We start from the raw sequence: 8,188 nt of genomic DNA on the forward strand, positions 1-8,188 counted from the left end.
TCGAGGACGAGCAGGAGTTAAGCTTGGGGATGCTTGTTGCGTCTCCAATGTATCTATAATTTTTGATGGTTTCATGTTGTTATCTTGTCAAACTTTGGATATTTTATATGCCTTTCATATCTTTTTTGGGACTAACCTATTAATTCAGTGCCAAGTGCCACTTCCTATTCTTTCCGTGTTTTTGACCCTTTTTCATGCGGAGTCCAAATAATTCTTTCGCGATGATTTTTTATGGAAACTATCAAAAATACCGAAAGAAAAATATACCGGAGAGGGCTCCCGAGGAAGCCACAAGCCCTATCGGCGCCCCCCCCCCCCCCCCAAGGCCGCACCAACCAAGCTTGTGGTCCCCTCAAGGGCCCACTTGACGCAACTCCACCGCCATCTGGTCCTATAAATCCACAAACCTCCAGAAAGAAACCTAGATCGAGAGTTCCGCCGCCGCAAGCCTCCGTAGCCACCAAAAACCAATCTGGAGCCCGTTCCGGCACCCTGCTGGAGGGGGAATCCATCTCCGTTGGCCATCTTCATCATCCCGGCGATCTCCATGACGAGGAGGGAGTAGTTCTCCCTCGGGGCTGAGGGTATATACCAGTGGCTATGTGTTTGATCTCTCTCTCTTGTGTTCTTGAGATGTCTTGATCTCGATGTACCGTGGGCTTTGCTACTATAGTTGGATCTTATGATGTTCTTCCCCCTCTCCCTTCTTGTAATGAATTGAGTTTCCCCTTTGGAGTTATCTTATCGTATTGAGTCTTTGAGAACACTTGATGTATGTCTTGCACGTGTCTATGTGCTGTGATCAACTTGCGGGTTCGTGACATTGGGAACCTATGCATATGGGTTGGCACACGTGGATTCATGTGAGTACTTGATGTATGTTTTGGTGATCAACTTGCGGGTTAGTGACATTGGGAACCTATGCACAGGGGTTGGCACACGTTTTGACTCTCTGGTAGAAACTTTGGGGCACTCATTGAAGTTCTATGTGTTGGTTGAATAGATGATTCTGAGATTGTGTGATGCATATCATATTATCATACCCACGGATACTTGATGTGACAATGGAGTATCTAGGTGACATTAGGGTCTTGGTTGATAAGTATCTGAAGGTGTTATTCTAGTATGAATTCTATGAAAGATTGAACGGAAAGAATAGCTTCGTGCTATTTTACTACGGACTCTTGAATAGATCGATAAGAAAGAATAACTTTGTGGTGGTTTCGCACCCGACAATAATCTCTTCGTTTGTGCTCCGCTATTAATGACTTTGGAGTGACTCTTTGTTGCATGTTGAGGGCTAGTTATGTGATCCAATTATGTTATCATTGTTGAGAGAACTTCACTAGTGAAAGTATGAACCCTAGGCCTTGTTTCCATGCATTGCAATACGGTTCGTGCTCACTTTTGTTACTAGTTACCTTGCTGTGTTTGTAATTTCATATTACAAAAACCTATATCTACCATCCATATCGCACTTGTTTCACCATCTCTTCGCCGAACTAGTGCACCTATAGAACTTACCATTGTATTGGGTGTGTTGGGGACACAAGAGACTCTTTGTTATTCGGTTGCAGGGTTGCTTGAGAGAGACCATCTTCATCCTACGCCTCCCACGGATTGATAAACCTTAGGTCACCCACTTGAGGGAAAATTGCTACTGTCCTACAAACCTCTACGCTTGGAGGCCCAACAACATCTACAAGGAGAAGGTTGCGTAGTAGACATCAGCGGTCTTCTTCCTCCCCGTTCGCATAACAGGTTGCTATCTCTATCAATTTTCTCATTGACATGTCGCCTGTACGACCGAACTTCAGATACAACTCCTGGTACCTGACACCTACTTTGAAGGCACATACTGCTTGGTGGTCGGTAACATTTTCCACTGTGTGGTGGAGAGTGGTCCAGCGCTGGATGTAATCACGCAAGGACTCACTTGGCTTCTGTATGCAATGTTGTAACTCAGAAAGTCCGGCAGGGCGCTTGCAGGTGCCTTCGAAGGTCTTGATGAACACTCGGGCCAAATCTGCCCAACAATACATGCTTGAGGGTGCCAACTGATTCAGCCATGCATGGGCTGAGGCATCCGGCATCAGGGGCAAGTGCTTCATCGCAACGTTGTCGTTGCCGCCGCCAATCTGTACTGCAACTCGATACCCTGCCGAAACACTCGGGACCAGAAACTGCAGTACCACTTCCACTCGGTTGATCTCTATAGAAACCATCTCTGTGAGCTCTGCCCCGCTCGATCCATCTCTGCGCGAGCACATTTCTCGCGTCAAATCCTGGATTCCGCTCGTCACCGAACGGGCGCCGGTCATCGTAGTGTCGGGACACATACATGCCGCTCCGCGGAGGAGAATGAACCCGACGTTGTCATCATGGAGATAACGAGGGGGGAACTGGTTCCGCCCTGGTCTCTGTGCTAATTCTCTCGGTAACCCCAGTCTCTGCAATGCTAGGGTGACCCTGGACTGAAAACTGAATGGACTGTGTCTGCTCTTGGTGAATTGGTGTGAAACCTATTGAGTGACTATGATACAGGTGAATTCTGTTGTTGTGCTGCTTGAAGCAAAGTGCGGATCTGCTCTAAACCTCTACCAGCCTCTAAATATGATGGCTGAATAGAGTCTGTTATCTTAGTTGTTGCTGCTACGTTAAGTACCAGAGTATGATATACCTCAATGTTGTCTTGACGACCACTTGAGAAGAGTTGTCGTTGACGCCGATTGGAAGTTGGAGGACGACGACGACCGTGTCCAGTCGACGGTTCGCCAGCCTCGTGCTCGCTGCAACCGAAGCCAGGTGAGCTCTCCGCGGAGCCCGCCATGAAGACCTTTGACACTGGATTGCAGCTCTCACACTCGAAAGGAACATCAGACTAATCTGATGCCGAGTGGATCGGGTCCCGAAGGGGTACAACAGGCTCAATGGCGACGACCTGAGGAGTCGGCGGAGATGACCCCTGGCGAGCCACTGCATGCTTCACCCATCACTGGAGCCGTGAGCGACCGGTTCGCTTGCGACGTCGAACAACGGAGTGAACAGCCAACAGGGGAGTCCACGTCTGCCGAAGGAGTACGCCGAAGGAGCTTGCACGGAAGTGTGCACTCCATGGATTGGGAGCGCCTCGATGTCGAGTGGAGCTTCCTAAAGCCATGTCGAGTCATCAGCAATGAAGATGAGGGCGCCGAAACGGATCTCACCACCCATGAACGAATTGCAGACGGAAGACATTACGAAGAGTGAAAATCGCAAACTTGTCGGAAGTCGCTTAGACGCCTGTCCCAAGTTGGGCGCCAATTGTCGTGGGAATGAACTTGACAGTAGAGGTGTAGGGTACGAATGGAGAGGGCAGAGTCCTAGCTACGGCAAGCTTGTACACAAGATGTATGAGTTCAGGCCCCACTCTTAGAGGTAACAGCCCTACCTCTCAGTGCTCGGGAGCTCTTGCAATGTGGAATGTGTGTTACACGGGGTGCGAACCCTTGTGCCAGAGGCAAGGGGTTGCTTATATAGAGTGCGCTACCCCTCATCAAGGCCTCAACATCTAAGGGCTCGATCAATATGGTTTAAATATATATGTTACTGATAATGTATATATGTAATTAATGCTATTCATGATCATTAGCTGAGCGTATGCCCGTTGGCCTCCGTGGAGGTGGCTTGTGGTCTTTTATGTCGACTGGAACATCTAAGGGCTCGATCAATATGGTTTAAAGATATATGTTACTGATACTGTATGTATGTAATTAATGCTATTCATGATCATTAACTAAGCGTATGCCCGTTGGCCTCCGTGGAGGTGGCTTGTGGTCTTTTATGTTGACTGGAACTGTCCGAGTAGAAGTTGGTCGTCGAGTGGATGGGAATATCTTTCGAGTGTTTATGTACCAAGTGACTTTGTAGGTGCCATGACCATCCAATCGAAATCTTCTGTGAGACCCTTCAGTTAATAATGAGGTACCCTTGGGTAGGACATTTAGGTCAGGCCTATGACCCTACCCTAGGTACATATCCCCATCAGTCGTAAAGTTGACAGGAAAGGCACACCACCCAAAATAAATTCACCTCTATTTTAAATAATGAGCTTTGGAACCTATGCAAATCCCTGCTTCCCTGTGTGAAGGGACATTCTATTTACTTTCATGTTATTTAGTTTTCATGTTGAGTCAACTTCTTATTCCAACCTCAGTATATTAGTTGGCAAGCATCATGCAGTGGGGAAAGATCGAAGCATATATATTCAGTCAAATATATTTGATCATGATTCATTATTGTTGACAATTATCTTCATGATAAGTACGTTGGGAGGCAAAACACTAAGCCCCTATCTTTCTCTATGTTCGATGGATGTTGTTTGTTCTAAAAATATGTTTTGAGTATTAGCAATCATATATATAATACTATATGATTGAAATTGTTTGGTAACTAAGAACATATGTTGTTAAGTTTCAAGAGAATGCATGTTTAAACCATGCCATGTGAATTGATTGCTACTATATCATGACAATTTTTTATGAGAAAAAGTTCATGTTCATGATGTTAGAATAGTGACTGAAATTATCAATGATCAAAACTATTCACTATGCTAGGATTCACACTTCATAAATTACTTCTTTTATCATTTACCTGCTCAAGGATGACTAGGAATTAAACTTGGGGATGCTGATACGTCTCCAACATATCAATAATTTGTGAAGTATTCATGCCATATTTTCCTATGTTTACAATACTTTCATATGGTTTTGATGCAATTTACATGATTTATTTAGAACTAACCCGGACTGACGTTGTTTTCACCAAAATTACCGTGGTGTTCTTTTTGTGCAGAAAATAAAAGTTCTCGCAATCGCCCAAAACATTTTTATTATTTTTTCTTGATAAAATAAGAAATAGAGGAGCGACGAACCACCGGAGGGAGCCATCTCTGGGGCACAAGCCAACAGGGCACACCCACCCCGTGGGCACGCTTTCATGTGTGTTGGGGCCCACATGGCTCCGTTTGGCGTGTTTCCAATCTTGAAAAATCCTATATATACCAAAACCCTCAGAAATTAGGACAGAACTTCTGCCCCCCCCCCCTGCCGCAACTCTCTGTATCAAAGAAAAACCCATCTCGAGCCTTACGAGTACCCTGCTGAAGAGGCAAATAATCTATGATGGCCATCTTCATCATCCCGGCGGAGGCCATGACGAGGAGGGAGTAGTTCACCCTCGAGGCTCAGGGTATGTAGCTATGTGTTTAATCTCTCTCTCTCTATCTCTCTCTCTCTCTCTCTCGTGTTCTTGAGATGTCACGATCTTGATGTATCATGGGCTTTGTTAATATAGTTGGATCATATGGTGCTTGTCCCTTGCTATCTGGATGCGATGAATTGAATCTTTCCCTTTGAGATTTTGTTAAGTTGGATTGAATACTTTGGGTTTGAGAAAACTTGATGTATGTCTTGCACGTGGATACCCATAGTGACAATGGGGTATTCTATTGATTCACTTAATATATGTGATAGCATCAACTTGCAGATTGTGGTGACCTTGGGGATCTATGCATATCGGTTGATTGCATGTTTTCGTCCTATCTTCTCCGATAGAAATCTTGGGGGGTACTCTTTGAAGTCCCCTGTGTTGGATTGAATATGATGAATCTAAAAATGTTTGATGCATGTCGAATAATTAACCCACGGATACTTTAGGTGAAATTGGAGTATCTAGGTGACATTAGGGTTGATTGATATGCATTATAGGTGTCATTCTAGTACGAACTGTAGGGATGTTTGTGACACCAATAGGAATAGCCCAAAAGATTGATCGGGAAGAATAACTTTGAGGTGGTTCGCTGCCTACCACAACCTCTTCTTATCTTCTCCGCTAATAGGAACTTTCGAGTGATCCTTTGTTGCATGTTCAGGGATGACCATATGATTCTACTATGTTAGCATTGTTGAGAGATTGCATTCAGGAAAGTATGAACCCTAGGCCTTAGTTCCAAACATTTATATAACACTTTTCTCGTTGTTTACTACTTGTTACCTTGCTATTTTTTATTTATTCAGATTATAAAAATATATTTCTACTATCCATACTACACTTGTATCACCATCTCTTCGCCGAACTAGTGCACCTATGCAATTTGCCACTATATTGGGTGTGTTGGGGACACAAGATATTTCTTGTATTTGATTGCAGGGTTGTTTGAGAGAGACCATCTTCACCCTACACCTCCCATGGATTGATAAACCTTAGGTCATTCACTTGAGGGAAATTTGTTGTTGTCCTACAAAACTCTGCACTTAAAGGCCCAACAACGTCTACAAGAATAAAGTTGTGTAGCAGACATCATTACCCTCCATTGGTTGAAGTCTCCATCAACGTGGACGTACGATGGCACCGCCTATCGGAACCACGCCAAAAATCTCCGTCTCACCTTTGTGTTTGATCTTCCTATCACAACCCTCTACTTACATGTGCATGTCTTTACCTTCCTCTGTTGTACTCTTGGACTTGCATGTGTAGGGTGTGCTTGATTTGGTATAATTGCTAAAACTTGCAAACTTGTAAAATTGGAAAAAGTCTAGATTTTACTTGGTCAATTAGTCTAATCACCCCCCTCCAGACATACTTCGGATCCTATAGATGACACCGGCGGTGTGTGGAGTAGGTCATCAAGAAGGTCACATGACAGGGAATGCCTTGTTTGTGCCAAGGCTCTCGAGTGCGATGCAACTGAGTAGCTATGGTACCCATGCCCCACTTATCCATGGCATTTTTTGAGTTCAATCTCAAAGAGATTGAAATGTGCCATGTTTGTAGATGGAAGGTGTTAACTCTGCAAGATTGTTAATTGCTAATTGCAAATGTGTTAGATAATTTCTTGAAGGCAACACAACCTTTTATATTTGCAACGAACATTTTTTATATGTTATCATTGTTGAATTGTTGAACTATGTTAGCTTTACAATGTATTAATTTTGATGCAAATAAAATATGACCTCTGAAGAAATGGACTTCACGTACTTCGTTAATTCTACATAATAATTGAATTTGTGGTGTGTATGTATGGAGAGTTGAGCTGTGAGAAACATTGTGGTTATAATTATTATTTACTTGTTTTTCTATGATAGAGAATGTGTCATTTTATGAGGAACACACAATAAAATTAATATTAAAATTTTCATACTGGTCACCTTATAGAAAGAAATGGAGAGAACACATGAGCTCTCATTTTCCTGGATTTATTTCTAGGCTTTAAATGATGTGTGTTTTGTGGAAGGAGGAGATATTTCCGTCGACTACGAAGGGGTTTGTGATAACTTAGTCAATCCCAAGATGATATGCCGATTCAGTCTCTCAGAGATGCTCATAGGGGTAGGTTTTTTGCAAGGTAATACATGTCTCATTCATAGCATAGAAAACAAAATACAAGTCATGTAAAGACCGTCATGACAAAACTGAGAAGATAGTAGATTATCACTAAGCTTCACACCAACTCACGTCACGTGCCTCCGGCACCACCACAGTAGCCACCAAAGGAAAAAAACATAACGGATCACCTCCTCGCCTGACCTTGATGTGGCTCTATCACCGATATGCAGTTTTGCACACTTTCAAGGTGGCTCACCAAAAGTGAAGCCATTGTCATTGAACGAATCAGACAAGGGCAACAGCCTGGACATGCCATCGATCTGGAGATCTGGCACCCCACCACGACTAATACGTCGAAGGAGGAAACCATACCTGCTATTCATCAACCATGAACCCAACACAAGTTCCATCTTGCAGATGTCGTCGATGCACACCACAGGGCACATCTACTCCCGGACTACCTCCCAAGCACCACAATGGTGTCGGAGCAAACACCATCGCAATGACGGAACCTGATGACACATTTCCACCACGAGGATGACGCCATTGTCACACCATCCTTGCTTGAACAGACTAGTTTCTAAATTCATCCCTAACCATAGGACCGATTGCCCTATTGGGGACATATCGGAACCTTCTTTATTTAGCGCCGCCATCGCTGCCTCCAAAGCAAAGACGATGAACAACCGAAAAAAGCAAAGCTACTAGAGCCTAACCTAAAGCTACACGATCCACACACATAGATCCGGCGAATCCTCTCATCACCGATGACCGAGGTCGCCTATGGAGGGGAGCACCGAAGGAACAAGGTGAACGGACTCTC

Source organism: Hordeum vulgare, chromosome 3H (genome assembly GCF_904849725.1).
Source record: "Hordeum vulgare subsp. vulgare chromosome 3H, MorexV3_pseudomolecules_assembly, whole genome shotgun sequence".
Taxonomy (NCBI): Eukaryota; Viridiplantae; Streptophyta; class Magnoliopsida; order Poales; family Poaceae; genus Hordeum; species Hordeum vulgare.